Source organism: Heterodontus francisci, chromosome 12 (genome assembly GCF_036365525.1).
Source record: "Heterodontus francisci isolate sHetFra1 chromosome 12, sHetFra1.hap1, whole genome shotgun sequence".
In the NCBI taxonomy this organism is placed as follows: domain Eukaryota; kingdom Metazoa; phylum Chordata; class Chondrichthyes; order Heterodontiformes; family Heterodontidae; genus Heterodontus; species Heterodontus francisci.
This window is the reverse complement of record NC_090382.1, coordinates 72,213,752-72,229,040: the sequence shown is the minus strand read 5'-3', so window position 1 is coordinate 72,229,040 and position 15,289 is coordinate 72,213,752. Positions and strand designations below refer to the sequence as shown.

At 43.8% G+C, this 15,289-nt stretch overlaps 1 protein-coding gene across 3 annotated transcripts in view; it reads left to right on the top strand.

Annotated features, from left to right (window-relative positions):
- The window catches only part of spock1 (SPARC (osteonectin), cwcv and kazal like domains proteoglycan 1), a 770,011-nt gene that overhangs the window by 631,071 nt on the left and 123,651 nt on the right, over positions 1 to 15,289 (top strand). The window lies entirely within an intron of this gene.

Sequence of the window (15,289 nt, the reverse complement as noted above, 5' to 3'; positions counted from 1 at the left end):
CTTCTAGTGGGCAGTTCAAGCGGAAAACCCAAAGATACACATAAATGTGGCATGCAAATGGATAGAATTAAAGAAAGCACAAATTCTACATCACATGTGGGGATTTGTTAATCTTTCTTCCAACAGCAGTCTATCTGAATGTAGCAACAACAGTAAGCTCATGTTTTTAAGACAACATTAAAATGTATTAAGGAAGGTAATTTAGCATTACTTAATTCATCTGGTGGGATTTTGTGAGGAACATTACTTATGTACTGCCAAAGAATTCCATTGAACCAGTAATCTGCAACTTTAATTGGACGAGACCAGCTTTGCGAAGAGTAAATAGTGTTATTATAGAATGTTATAGAATATTGGCCTCAAACAAGGTTACGCAAATAGATTACTTGTTTTACATTTTCAGAGAAAGATATTTTACTATGCTCACTTCCTCAACACCAAACATCCATTTATATTAATAACTTATATGGTTTAAAGTCTGTTGTACTTTATTGCATCAGATTTATTTGAAAACACATAATATCCTATAGCAACCTACAGAATCATTGAATAGAATATAGAATGTTATGTACATGACGATCTCCTGTTATGCTTTTAAGTGCTTTAAATTCACTCGGCTTGCACTGTACAATGCCTGAATACTTATCTTCTGCAGTTCAATAGATATTATTTTCTGGGATGATTAGTTTGGTTTAGTTGCTATGCCATTTTGGCAAGCTATCAGTATTCTGTATGCTATTTCATTATGCAGCATTGTTGTTTTCAGAATCTAATGAGTATGTAAATGTTTGTATGTTATACATTTATATATAGCTTTGTTTTCAAAATACATCATTCATGTTTTGCCTGATTTTGCCCAAAAGATTTTACTTACGTTAAATAGTTTTATTGATGATGTGACCTATAAGGTCCAATAACTTTATTTTCTGCATAATATTTTATATATTTCAGCATAACAAGGGTATGAATTGTATGAATTATTCCCTCTAGGTTCCCCTGTTTCTTAAACATTTCCAATTTTTTTGCCATTTGGCCATCAATTGTTGATGTCAAGGCCCTTCGGCCACTTTTTTTTTTTGAAACATAGTTTTTTTTTGCTTGTAGGAATTTTTAGGCACAAAGAACCATGCAAAAATGCAGCTTTTATCTTTTTCTGAACATGTAGCCAGTTTGAGTATGTAGTGAACCTACGTTTATGTGCTGACTGTTCATCTCGGAAAAAATCCATTATTAGCAATCTGGTATTTAGATATTGAAGTAGAGCAAAGAAATTCAGCATCCTGCCAATATGTGTCTGAAATCAGTGTACTTCTACTTTGCATGTGATATATAAGGTGTAACCACCTTAAGAGTCTCAGACCATTTAGTTTTAGCATGCTCCAGTCAGGTCAGAAACTAATTTGGAAGTTATACTGTCATGTTTGTGTTGCTGCACAGCAGAAACCACTTCACAAAGGTGACAATACAACTGGACCTTGAAACACCAAATCTTTCCTCTTTAAAGGCTGGCATTATGATCCTCGTGGAGATCACTAACAAGCCAAAAGAATTGAATCCACCAACTGACCCCAATTTAGGAAAACAAACTAAATGGACAAGATTTCACTTTAACACTCAAACCAAAGCCAACATAAATTAAGCATGAAGCAACAGACAGGTCACAATCTCTCTATCTCTATCTCTATCTCTCTCTCTATCTCTCTCTCTCTCTCTCTCTATCTCTCTCTCTCTCTATCTCTCTCTCTCTCTCTCTCTCTCTCTCTCTATCTCTCTCTCTCTCTATCTCTCTCTCTCTCTCTCTATCTCTCTCTCTCTCTATCTCTCTCTCTCTATCTCTCTCTCTCTATCTCTCTCTTTCTCTCTCTCTCTCTTTCTTTCACAGGACAGTCCACCCAGCCTATATGGCACCAAATTACAGTCGCACAGTTCTTCACAACCCTGAAGTTCCTCAGGTAGATTTTCAGCTGCTTTCTTCAAGGATTTAGCCGCTGTTCTTCTTCCAACAACAGAAGGTCCTCTTTAACCAAACTTTTGGCCATCTTTCCTAATATTGCCTTAGTGGCTCGATGCCTAATTTTGCTATATCATGCTCCTGTGAGCACCTTGGGATGTTTTATTATTTATTTCTTCCTTTAAAGACAGGTAGAGAGTTGGAGAGGTTTAAGGAGAGAATTCCAGAGTTTGAGGCCTAGGCAGCTGAAGGCACGGCCGCCAAGGGTACAGCAATTAAAATCAGGGATGCTCAAGAGACCAAAGTTAGAGCAGAGCAGATATCTGAGGGTTGTGGGGCTGGCGGAAATTAAAGGTAGGGAAGGGCGAGGCCATGGAGGAATGTGAAAACAAGGATGAGAATTTTTAACTTGAGGTATTGCTTGAACAGGAGCCAATGTGCACAGGGGCAATAGGTGAAAGGGATTTGGTGCGAGTAAGAACTCGGGCAGCTGAGTTTTAAATGGCCTCAAGTTTACGGAGGGTAGAATGTGTCAGGCTAGGCAGGAGTGTATGGGAATAGTCAAGTCTTGAGGTAGCAAAGGCATGAATGAGAGTTTCAGCAGCTGATGAGCTGAGCCAGGAGCGGAGTCAGGCGAAGTTACAGATTTGGAAATGGGTGGTTTTAGTGGTAACACAGATTTATGGTTGGAAGGTGAACTTGGTATCAACTATGACACCAAGGTTGCGAACAGTCTGGTTTAGTGTCACACAGTTGCCAGGGAGAGGAATGGAGTTGGTACCTAGGGAATGGTGTTTGGAGTGGGGACCGAAAACAATAGGAGGATATGTCTGCTCATCCAGTAATCAATGTCAGATAAGCTGTCTGATAATTTAACAGTGGAGGAGTCGAGAGAAGTGGTGGAGAGGTAGAGCTGGGTGTCATCAGTGTACATGTGAAAAACTGACACACTGCTTTTGGATGATGTTGGCAAGGAGCAGCATGTCGATGAGAAATAGGAGGGGGCCAATGATAGATCCTTCAGGGACACCAGAGGTAACGGTATGGGTGTGGGAAGAGAAGCCATTGCGAGCTATGCGCTACGATTAGATAGATTTTTTTTTTTTTAATTCGTTCATGGGATGTGGGCGTCGCTGGCCAGGCCAGCATTTATTGCCCATCCCTAATTTCCCTTGAGAAAGTGGTGGGGAGCTGCCTTCTTGAACCACTGCAGTCCATGTGGGGTAGGTATACCCACAGTGCTGTTAGGAAGGGAGTTCCAGGATTTTGACCCAGCGACGGTGAAGGAACGGCGATATGGTTCCAAGTCAGGATGGTGTGTGACTTGAAGGAGAACTTGCAGGTGATGATGTTCCCATGCATTTGCTGCCCTTGTCCTTCTAGTTGGTAGAGGTCGCAGGTTTGAAAGGTGCTGTCTAAGGAGCCTTGGTGCATTGCTGCAGTGCATCTTGTATATGGTACACACTGCTGCCACTGTGCGTCGCTGGTGGACGGAGTGAATGTTTGTGGATGAGGTGCCAATCAAGCGGGCTGCTTTGTCCTGGATGGTGTCGAGCTTCTTGAGTACTGCACCCATCCAGGCAAGTGGGAGAGTATTCCATCACGCTCCTGACTTGTGCCTTGTAGTTGGTGGACAGGCTTTGGGGAGTCAGGAGGTGAGTTACTGTCCACAGGATTCCTAGCCTTTGACCTGCTCTTGTAGCTACGGTATTTATATGGCTACTCCAGTTCAGTTTCTGGTCAATAGTAGCTCCTAGGATATTGATAGTGGGGGATTCAGTGATGGTAATGCCATTGAATGTCAAGGGGAGATGGTTAGATTCTCTCTTGTTGGAGATGGTCATTGCCTGGCACTTGTGTGGCATGAATGTTACTTGCCACTTATCAGCCCTAGTCTGCATATTGTCCAAGTCTTGCTGCATTTCTACATGATTGCTTCAGTATCTGAGGAGTCACAAATGGTGCTGAACATTGTGCAATCATCAGCGAACATCGCCACCTCTGACCTTATGATTGAAGGAAGATTATTGATGAAACAGCTGAAGATGGTTGGGCCTAGGACACCACCCTGAGGAACTCCTGCAGTGATGTCCTGGAGCTCAGAAGATTGACCTCCAACAACCACAACCACCTTCCTTTGCATTAAGTATGACTCCAACCAGTGGAAAGTTTTCCCCCTGATTCCCATTGACTTCAGTTTTACTAGGGCTCCTTGATGTCATACTCTGTCAAATTCTGCCTTGATGTCAAGGGCAGTCACTCTCGCCTCACCTCTGGAGTTCAGCTCTTTTGTCCATGTTTGAACCAAGGCTGTAATGAGGTCAGGAGCTGAGTGGCCATGGCGGAACTCAGCTCAAACTGAGCGTCACTGTTATTATTGCTAAGCAAGTGGCGTTTGATCGCACTGTCAATGACACCTTCCATCACTTTACTGATGATTGAGAGTAGGCTGATGGTAATTGGCCGGGTTGGACTTGTCCTGCTTTTTGTGTACAGGACAGATCTGGGCAATTTTCCACATTGTGGTGTAGATGCCAGTGTTGTAGCTGTACTGAACAGCTTGGCTGGGGGCGCGGCAAGTTCTGGAGCACAGGTCTTCAATACTATTGCCGGAATATTGTCAGGGCCCATAGCCTTTGCAGTATCAAGTGCCTTAAGTCGTTTTTTGATATCATGTGGAGTGAATCGAATCGGCTGAAGTCTGTCATCTGTGATGTTGGGAACTGCAGGAGGAGGTCGAGTTGGATCATCAACTCGGCACTTCTGGCTGAAGATTGTTGCACATGCTTCAGCCTTATCTTTCGCACTGATGTGCTGGGCTCCCCCATCATTGAGGATGGGGATATTTGTGGAGCCACCACCTCCAGTTAGTTGTTTAGTTGTCCACCACCATTCATGGCTGGATGTGGCAGGACTGCAGAGCTGAGATCTGATCCGTTGGGTATGGGATCACTCGGCTCTGTCTAACGCATGCTGCTTACGCAGTTTGGCATGCAGATAGTCCTGTGTTGTAGCTTCACCAGGTTGACTCCTCATTTTGAGGTATGCCTGCTGCTGCTCCTGGCATGCGCTCCTGCACTCTTCATTGAACCAGGGTTGGTCTCCTGGCTTGATGGTAATGGTAGAGTGGGGGATTTTTCCGGACCATGAGGTTACAGATTGTGGTTGAGTACAATTCTGCTGCTGCTGATGGCCCACAGCACCTCATGGATGGCCAGTTTTGCACTGCTGAATCTGTTCAAAATCTATCCCATTTAGCACAGTGGCAGTGCCACACAACATGATGGAGGGTATCCTCAATGTGAAGGTGGGACTTCGTCTCCACAAAGACTGTGCAGTGGTCACTCCTACCAATACTGTCATGGACAGATGCATCTGCGGCAGGCTGATTGGTGAGGACGAGGTCAAATATGTTTTTCCCTCGTGTTGGTTCCCTCAACACCTGCCGCATACCCAGTCTAGCAGCTAGGACTCGGCCAGCTCAGTCAGTAGTGGTGCTACCGAGCCACTCTTGGTGATGAGCATTGAAGTCCCCCACTCAGAGTACATTCTGTACCCTTACCACCCTCAGTGCTTCCTCCAAGTGGTGTTCAACATGGAGGAGTGCTGAGGGAGGGCAGTAGGTGGTAATCAGCAGGAGGTTTCCTTGTCCATGTTTGACCTGATGCCATGGGACTTCATGGGGTCCGGAGTCAATGTTGAGGACTCCCAGGACAACTCCCTCCCGACTGTATAGCACTGTGACGCCACCTCTGCTGGGTCTGTCCTGCTGGTGGGACAGGACGTACCTGGGGATGGTGATGGCAGTGTCTGTCAGGTATGATTCCATGAGTATGACTATGTCAGGCTGTTGCTTGACTAGTCCGTGGGGCAGCTCTCCCAACTTTGGCACAAGCCCCCAGATGTTAGTAAGGAGGACTTTGCAGGGTCGACCGGGCTGGGTTTGTCGTTGTTGTTTCCGGTGCCTAGGTCGATGCTGGGTGGTCCATCTGGTTTCATTTTTATTGATTTTGTAGCGGTTAGATACAACTGAGTGGCTTGCTAGGCCATTTCAGAGGGCATGTAAGAGTCAACCACATTGCTGTGGGTCTGGAGTCACATGTAGGCCAGACCAGGTAAGGACAGCAGATTTCCTTCCCTAAAGGACATTAGTGAACCAGATGGATTTTTACAACAATCGACAATGGTTTCATGACCATCATTAGACTAGCTTTTTTAATTCCAGGTTTATTAATTGAATTCAAATTCCACCTTCTGCTGTGGTGGGATTTGAACCTGTGTCCCCAGAGCAATACCCTGGGTCTCTGGGTTACTCGTCCAGTGACAATACCACTACGCCACCACCTCCCCTAAATAAGAATGGAACCATGTGAGAGCCATCCCACAATGGAAAGGTGTAGGAGGAGGATGGTGTGGTCAACAGTGTCAAAGGCTGCAGACATGTCAAGAAGGACGAGGAGGGAAAGTTTACCTTTGTCAGTCATATAGGATGTCATTTATGACTTTGGTAAGAGCCATTTCGGTACTGTGGCAGGAGCAGAAACCTGATTAAAGGGATTCAAACATGAAGTTCCGAGAAAGATGAATACAGATTTGGGAGGTGACATGTTCAAGGACTTTGGAGAGGCAAGGGAGGTGGCAGTTTGCAAGGATGGTAGGGTCAGGGGTTGGCTTTCTGAGGAGGGTGTGATGTTGGCAGATTTAAATGAGAGAGAGAGACAGCACCTGAATACACAGAACCATTAACAATAAAAGCTAAGATGGGTACCAGGAGGAGAAGTTAGGTGATCAGATTAGTGGGAATAGAGTCGAGGGAGCTGGAGGTGGGTCTCATGGACAAGATGAGACGGAGAAGTCATGAGGAGAGATAGGAGAGAAACTAGAGAAAGATTCAAGTTCAGGGCTAGGGCAGGGGAAATCTTTAGGGAAGTTTGGTCTAGTGGACAAGGGGAAAGGAGGGAGGTAGCAGAGGCATCTGATTGGGTGGTCTCGATCTTACTGACGAGAAAGCTTATGATTTAGTTGGAGGTGAGAGTGGGGGGGGACAGGAGAGAGAGGTTTAAGAAAGCAGTTTGCAGAAGAGCAAAGAAGCCAGGGTTTATATTTGCATTCGAGGATACTCCTGGAAAAGTGAGTAGTTTTAGCAGACGAGCAGGACCCGATGATGCTTTATGTGGTTCAGCTAAAGGCCTATTCGAGTCTGCAAAAAAAAAAAACCCAACCCAAGCCCGACAGAACCACATCCAACCGAGCCCGACCCGACCTGAGTCCTTCCATTTTTCCCCGCGCCTGACCTGACCTGACCCAACCATCAGTTAACTTACCTTATGTTTTTCACTTTGTTGCTGATCAGCACAAGCTTAAAATAACTGTTAAAACACCTTTCTAATCAAAAAATTACATTAACAGAGGAGCCACTTACCTGTGATAGTGTGTGTCTGGCCTGACCTGACCCAAGCCCGAATGCCGGACCTGAGAGCGCAACTCGGCCTGAACCCGATACATGTTGTCGGGTCCTGTTGGGCTCGGGTCAGGTAGCAGGCCTTTAGGTCCAGCCAGATCTGGCAGTGAATGGCTAAGCCAGTTGTGCACCATATCCCTTCACATCTGCATCCCTTGGACTTAGGAGAGCGAAGATGACTGCCATTCCGGGGGAACAGTCAAGGTAAGGGAGAGTAGTGGTTTTACTGGGGACTAGGGCATCAAAGATGAAGGTGAGAGTGCAGTTGAGTAAATCAATAGCTGCAAAACTGTTGACAAACATAAGGCCAAAGTATAGACTGTTGTGATTTTGTAAATGAAGTTGCAAGCAATGAGAAAAATATCATCATATTTCCTAAAATCTATGGGATTTTCAAGTGCAGCACATCTTCAAGTCAAAATTACAAATGTGCCAAGCATTGGGGCTCACCATGATGGATGGCAAAATGCATTTGACACGCACCTTTCATCTCTAGCCCAGTCTACACTGATGAAAGACACTTTGTTGTCTGTATTACAGCTGAGGTGCAAAGAGTGCAATGTTTTTCTAGTTTTACTTCTCCACAGGTCACAACATATATTTAAATGTTTACCTAGTTACCGATTTGGTCAATCATAGACTCTACTCTTTAGCCCAGAATAAAATGCACCAACTAGGATTCTTTAATAAACAACAAAATTATCAATTTATTATAAAACAAGACATAACCAGTAACGAAGCAAAGCATGAACATAGATTGAAATGTGAAAGTTCCCTTTTACTTTATTTATATATATATATATATATATATATATATATATACACACACACACGTTAACCGAAAAGTAGTGATTTTCTCTTTAGAGCTCTGTTACAAAAAAAAGAATACTTTGACCAAATACTTGCTACTTCTTGAAGAAAAAAAGAGAAGATATGGAAAAATATCAGTTGTCCCTTGTTGGTTTGGTGTCCCAAATACGCATAGACAGCTGTCACTGGGATCTTTATAGAATAGAACTTTTCAGGCGATGCTGAAGATCAGTTTGGCACATTTTCCAGGAGAAATGCAACAACGGGTTTCTGGCAGGCTTTTCAGTTTCTCTATTTCTTACACTTGATACTTGGGAATTTCTCAGAGATGGAAGAGGGTGAGCTGATGGTGACTGCTCTCGTGGCTAGTTTTCTCCAACTGCCTTCAAAACAGTTCACACCCCAACACACTGTCCAAAGCGAAACCAAAAACAATATCTCAAGAGTCAATCCTCCTGACTCCTATAAATCTTGACCTGTCACTTCTCCGTAAACATCTTCCCCAAGTTAAAAAGCTCCTGCTGCCTATTTATCTGAAGACAGGTGACTTCCTGTATATGTTGTTTCCAAACAAGACCTCTCAATGTCTTTTCAATGACCCTAGTGAAAAAAGTCCATGGAATCCTTTTCAGTTTTCCCAAATAAAACAATGTCCATAATTCTATAATACATGAGTCCTCAAAAAAATATTTAACAAAAAGATATAGAAGAACTGTCATAACACCTCCATTTTTGGAGGAATGAAATGCCATTTTCAAATGTGTTTCATGACAAAGAGTGGGAAAAAAGACAGAAATGAAAAATATTTTAAAATATTTTCACACATACTCATTCACTCTTTACCTGTAGCTAATACAGTTCTGCTTTGTAACATCTTTGCACTCATGTAATTCAAAGCAAAGTTAAATCCTAGATAAAGCATCCACAATTACATTATTTTTTCTGGCAATTTGGATAATCTTTAAGTGATAAGGGTGCAATAGTAAACTCCATCGGAATAGTCTGGCATTCTGGTTTTGAATTTTTCCACAAAGGTGAGGGGGTTATGATCAGTATATACCAGTGTCTCTCTGTAGTTGTAGCGGGCATATATCTCAAAATGCTTAAGAGCTAGTAGTAAACCAAGGGTTTCATTTTCCACTGTTGAATAACTTTTTTGTTTTTTTTTTGGAAAAGTATCCCACTGGCTTTTCTATGCCTAATGCATCATCATGTAACATGACTTTATCAACTCTCACGTCACTAGCATCAATTGCTACTTGAAGGGCTTAGTGAAATTTGGAGCAGACAACACTGGTTCATTAATCAAAATGGCTTTCAGCGCCTCAAGATGCTTGGCACTCCCCTGACCACTCTACTTTGGTTTTCTTTTTTTGTAGCAAATCTGTCAGTGAAGCAGCTATAGTACTAAAATTTGGTACAAACTTGTGGTAGAAACCACACATCCCCAAGAACCTCAAGATTTTTTGCTTACTCCTAGAAGTGGGTAACTCCACCAATGCTAGTACTTCCGTTGTTCTTGGCAACACTTGTCCTTGCCCTACTATATGCCCGAGGTAGGTTAGTCCAGCTTTTGCAAATTCACTTTTGGCAAGGTATATAACTGAATCAGCCTATTGTAATTTTTTAAACAGAGCTTCTAGTTGTTCCAAGTGGTCCTTCCAAGTGTCTCTGTATACCTGCAGGTCGTCAAGGTAAACCACACAATTAGGAACACTGGCTACCACTTGGTTCATTAGTCTCTGAAAAATGGCTCGGGCATTTTTTTTAAGTCCGAATGGCATCACTCAGCATCGGAAAAGACCATCTGGTGTGACAAAGGCAGATATTTCTTTACTTTGGGGTGTTAAAGGAACATGCCAGTATCCCTTTAACAAATCTATTTTTGTAAGAAACATGGCACTACCCATTCTGTCAATACAGTCTTCCAAGCAAGGTATTGTGTAGGAGTCTGCCTTTGTTACTACATTAACCTTTCTGTAGTCTATGCACAATCTAGTTGAACCATCAGGTTTAGGTGCTAACACCACTGGGGAACTCCAGCTGCTTTGACTGGGTTCAGTTAGGTAGTTTTCCAGCATGTATTGGATTTCTGCTTTTCCTAGGCCTGTTTCACTGGATTTAAGTGATAAGAATGCTGTTTTATAGGAAAGGATTCCCCTACATCCACCTCTCTGGCTAAGGTTGTACATCCTGGCTTGTCCCTACAGACTCGTTTAAATGCTGTGGGCAGCCTTGTTAGGTCTTCCCATTGTTCTGCATCTAAATATAGTGTCCAATCTCCCTAGAATTTCAGTGTTAGATAACTGGATAGTAGGAGGCTCAATTTGAGAATTGTCTAAGTCTCCTTCTGCCTCATCTTCACTATCCTTTTCATCCTTCACTGTTCCTACTATCTGATATACTACCTGATATACTGCTTGCCTATCCTTGTCAAAGCGATGATATTGTTTCAACATATTGATATGACACAGCCAATTCTTTTTCTGGCGATCTGGGGTGTCAATCAACTAATTTACTTTTATCAGCTCTCTTGACCACTTTATATGGACCACTGAACCGTGCTTACTGCATTTACAGGGTGAACCGCTGAAATACTAATACCACACCCCTTGGTTGAAATGTTCGGGTTTTGGCATACTTGTCTGCCCATTTCTTCATAGTTGTTTGGGAAGCTTTAAGGTGTTCGTGAGCCGTTCCAGGAACACGGGATACATAATCTAACACAGAAGGGTCATTGACCTGAAACGTTAACTCTGCTTCTTTCTGCACAGATGCTGCCAGACCTGCTGAGTATTTCCAGTATTTCTTGTTTTTATTTCAGATTTACAGCATCCGCAGTATTTTGCTTTTATTACAGAAGATTCTTCTCTCTGTTCTAATAACCTTTCTTTAATTAGTTTCAGAGGACCTCTTATCTCATATCCATAGACTAATTCAAAAGGACTAAAACCGGTAGACTCATTAGGTGAATCCCTAGTGGCAAACAAAAGAAATTCTAGCTCTTTATCCCAATCATGAGGATATTCATGACAGTATGTCCTGATCATCGTTTTGAGGATCTGATGGTACCTTTCTAAAGCCCCTTGTGTCTGTGAGTGGTATGCTGAAGACTTTAACTGTGTTATACCCAAATTACCCATAACTTCACAAAAAACATTAGACATAAAATTGGAACTCTGATCCAACTGAATCTCAATCAGTAATTTATATCTAGTGAAGATCTGGGTTAACTTCTGTACCACTACCTTAGCAGTAATTGTTCCTAAGGGAATGGCCTCTGGGAGCCGAGTAGCCATATCCATGATAGTGAGTCTATACTGGTGTCCTGCTTTTGTTTTCAGTAAAGGTCCAACACAGTCTACCAACACCCGACTAAATGGCTCCCCAAAAACTGGTATGGGAATTAGAAGTGCCGGTTTTATGGCAGGTTGCAGTTTTCCCACAATCTGGCATGTCTGGCACGTTTTATAAAACTGCACTATGTCCTTGGAAATACCAAGTTAGTAAAAATGTCGACCTATACGTGATTGGGTCTTCCAGATCCCCACATGTCCTGCCATAGGAATTTCATGGGCTATCCTTAATATTTTGTGACGATACAGGACTGTGAGGAGGTCTCTACTTCATCAGGATCTCCATTGTTAATATGTTATCCTTCCGGAACTCCTTTTGCCTCAGCTTCTGTTAAAGCCAATTGTGCCATTTTATTTAACTCTGGATCAGCTTGCTGAACCTTGATCAAAGACGATTTATTGAACATTTCCTTTGGATTGTCCAGATCCCCAAAGAAAGGTTCAGATATTCGACTATCTGACTGTGGTGCCAATTTGGCCTCTGACAATGGAACTTGTTCAACCATTGCTCGGGTCACTACACATGAAGGAATAATTCCTGGAACCTTTCCCTGTATCTGTTCAGTCTCTGACTTCACTTGGTCTTTCCGTGACTACTGGAGAAGCTACTACCTTCACTCTGGCCAAATCATTCCCCAGGATTAGGTCAACTCCGTCTACAGGCAAACTATGGACAACTCCTACAGTTACCGTTCCAGACATAAGGTCACACTCCAGGTATACCTGATACAAAGGTACAGGTATATACTCCCCGCCAATACCATTCACTAAAACCTTGGCAGTCAGTGTGCTGTCTGGCAGAAAAGTTATGCCTTTCCCCAGCAAACGAGTTTGGGTGACTCCTGTATCCCTAAGTATAACTATAGGTTTACCTGCCTCACTTGAGGGATAAGGAGTTACTTTTCCTTTTGACAAGAATTCCCTATAACTCTCGGGTATCTTGTTCATGTCCCCTACATACCACAGTTTTTGTACTTGGCCTTACAGCTGCAGTCAGAGCTACAGCTTGATCTGTCGTAATCTCGGTCAGGGCCTCTTTCTCTGCATCAGCTTTTTGTACCCCAATAAGTCCCATTGGTTTATCCCACAACTTCTAGCATTCTGCATGAAGGTGTCCCACCTTGTGACAGTGGTAACACTTAGGCTTGCGGACCTCAATTCCACCCTCAGCATCTTCCTTTCTGGCCTCAGGAGGAGATCCTGGAGCATTCCCAGCTGTCTCCTCTTGTCCCTGACTACTTGCCTTTCTTTCAACCTCCCAACTTTTCTCCTTCTTGAGTTTGTAAGAGTGTCAGACAAAGGGTTTGGGCTTGTAAACAAGCTCATAATCGTTAACAATTTCCGCTGCCTGTCTGGCTGTTGAAACTTTCTGGTTCTCCACATGGTTTCTTACTGATGGAGGGAGTGAATTTTTAAATTCTTTCAGGAGAATTAGCTCCCTAAGGTTCACATACGTGGCTCTCCCTTGAGTGCCCACATCTAACGAGCAAAATTAATTTGCTTTCCCCTCTCAAATTCTACATTCGTCTGCCCAGGCTGTCTCTGGAGGTTCCGAAATTTCTGCCTGTATGCTTCAGAGGCCAACTCATCTGCAGCAGGAATAGCCTTTTTGGCCATCTCAAAATCTGCAGAAGCCTCCTCAGAAAGCATAGCATAAACTTCATGAGCTCTGCCCATTAACCTGCTTTGCATAAGCAGTGTCCAGCTTTTCTTCGGCCACTTCATCTGTCTGACTATCTTTTCAAAAGAAATGAAAAATGTCCCTATGTCCCTTTCCTCAAATTTCGGGAGGGCTTGTACACATTTAAACAGCTCTCCACTGTGTCCTGGGCTGGAGTCAGGTCTTTCCCCACCCAAATTTTCATCGGGGTCAAGTGCATCCTTTTTTTTGCTCTAGTTCCAGCCTTCTAATCTGGCATTCCCTTTCTCTCTCCTTCCCTTTTCTTTCTCTTGTCCTTTCTCTCTCCTGCCACTCTGCTTGCTCCCTTCAAAATGCTCTCTTTTGCCCTTTCCTATCTTTCCTCCTTTTCCCTTTCAAATTCAAGCTGCTTCATCTGCTGTGTCATCCGACAGTTCCCTTCCCTTCCTCGACTTCTCTATCTCCATCTCTGGTGATAGGCTGTCTACTAATATCCATTAAAAGCCCACTGACTCCCACAGCTACCTCAACTACACTTCTTCACACCCTGCCTCCTGTAAAGACTCCATTTCATTCTCCCAGTTTCTCCATCTCCGACGCATCTACTCTGATGATGCTACCTTCCATGACAGCTTCTGATATGTCTTCCTTTTTCCTCAACCGAGGATTCTCCCCCCACTGTGGTTGACAGGGCCCTCAACCGTGTCCAGCCCATTTCCCGCACCTCTACCCTCACCCCTTCTCCTCCCTCCCAGAATCGCGAGAGGGTTCCCCTTGTCCTCACTTTCCACCCCATCAGCCTCCATATGCAAAGGATCATCCTCCGCCATTTCCGCCACCTCCAGCACGATGCCACTATCAAACGCATCTTCCCCCTCCCTTCCCCTGTCAGCATTCCGAAGGGATCATTCCCTCCGTGACACCCTGGTCCACTCCTCCATTACCCCCATCCCCTTCCCATGGCACATTCCCCTGCAATCGCAGGAGGTGTAATACCTGCCCATTCACTGCTCACAATGTGGTCTCCTCTACATTGAGGAGACCAAACGCAGACTGGGTGACCGCTTTGCGGAATACCTCTGCTCAGTCCGCAAGCAGGACCCCGAGCTTCCGGTTGCTTGCCATTTCAACACTCCCCCCTGCTCTCATGCTCACATCTCTGTCCTGGGATTGCTGCAGTGTTCCAGTGAACAACAACGCAAGCTCGAGTTTAGTTTAGTGATACAGCACTGAAACAGGCCCTTCGGCCCACCGAGTCTGTGCCGACCAACAACCACCCATTTATACTAATCCTACATTAATCCCATGTTCCCTACCACATCCCCACCATTCTCCTACCTACACTCGGGGCAATTTACAATGGCCAATTTACCTATCAACCTGCCAGTCTTTGGCTGTGGGAGGAAACCGGAGCACCCGGCGGAAACCCACGCGGTCAAAGGGAGAACTTGCAAACTCCGCTCAGGCAGTACCCAGAACTTAACCTGGGTCGCTGGAGCTGTGAGGCTGCGGTGCTAACCACTGCGCTACTGTGCCGCCCACTGTGCCCTATCTCATTTACCGACTAGGCACACTACAGCCTGCCGGACTGAACATTGAGTTCAATAATTTCAGAGCATGAAAGGCCCCCCATTTTACTTTTATTTTTAGTTTTTTTTTTTTCTTTTTCCTTTTTTAATTTTTTTCTTTGTGTTTATTTTATTTTATTTCATCTTAGTTTTTTCAGTTTGCTTACCCACTTTTTTCATGTTTGTACTTGCGGCTGTTCAATTTCAGTCCATTAACACCCTATCTGTACTAATGCTTTGTCTTTCAACACACCATTAACATATTGTTTGCCTTTGCTCCATGACCTTCTGGTCAGCTATTCTGTGACCTTGTCCTATTTACCACCTTCTCCTTTGTTGTCTCTTGCCCCACCCCCGCTTTACTTGCTTATAACCTTTTACATTTCTAATATTTGCTAGTTCTGAAGAAGAGTCACTGACCTGAAACGTTAACTCTGCTTCTCTCTCCACAGATGCTGCCAGACCTGCTGAGTATTTCCAGCATTTCTTGTTTCTATTTTTGCT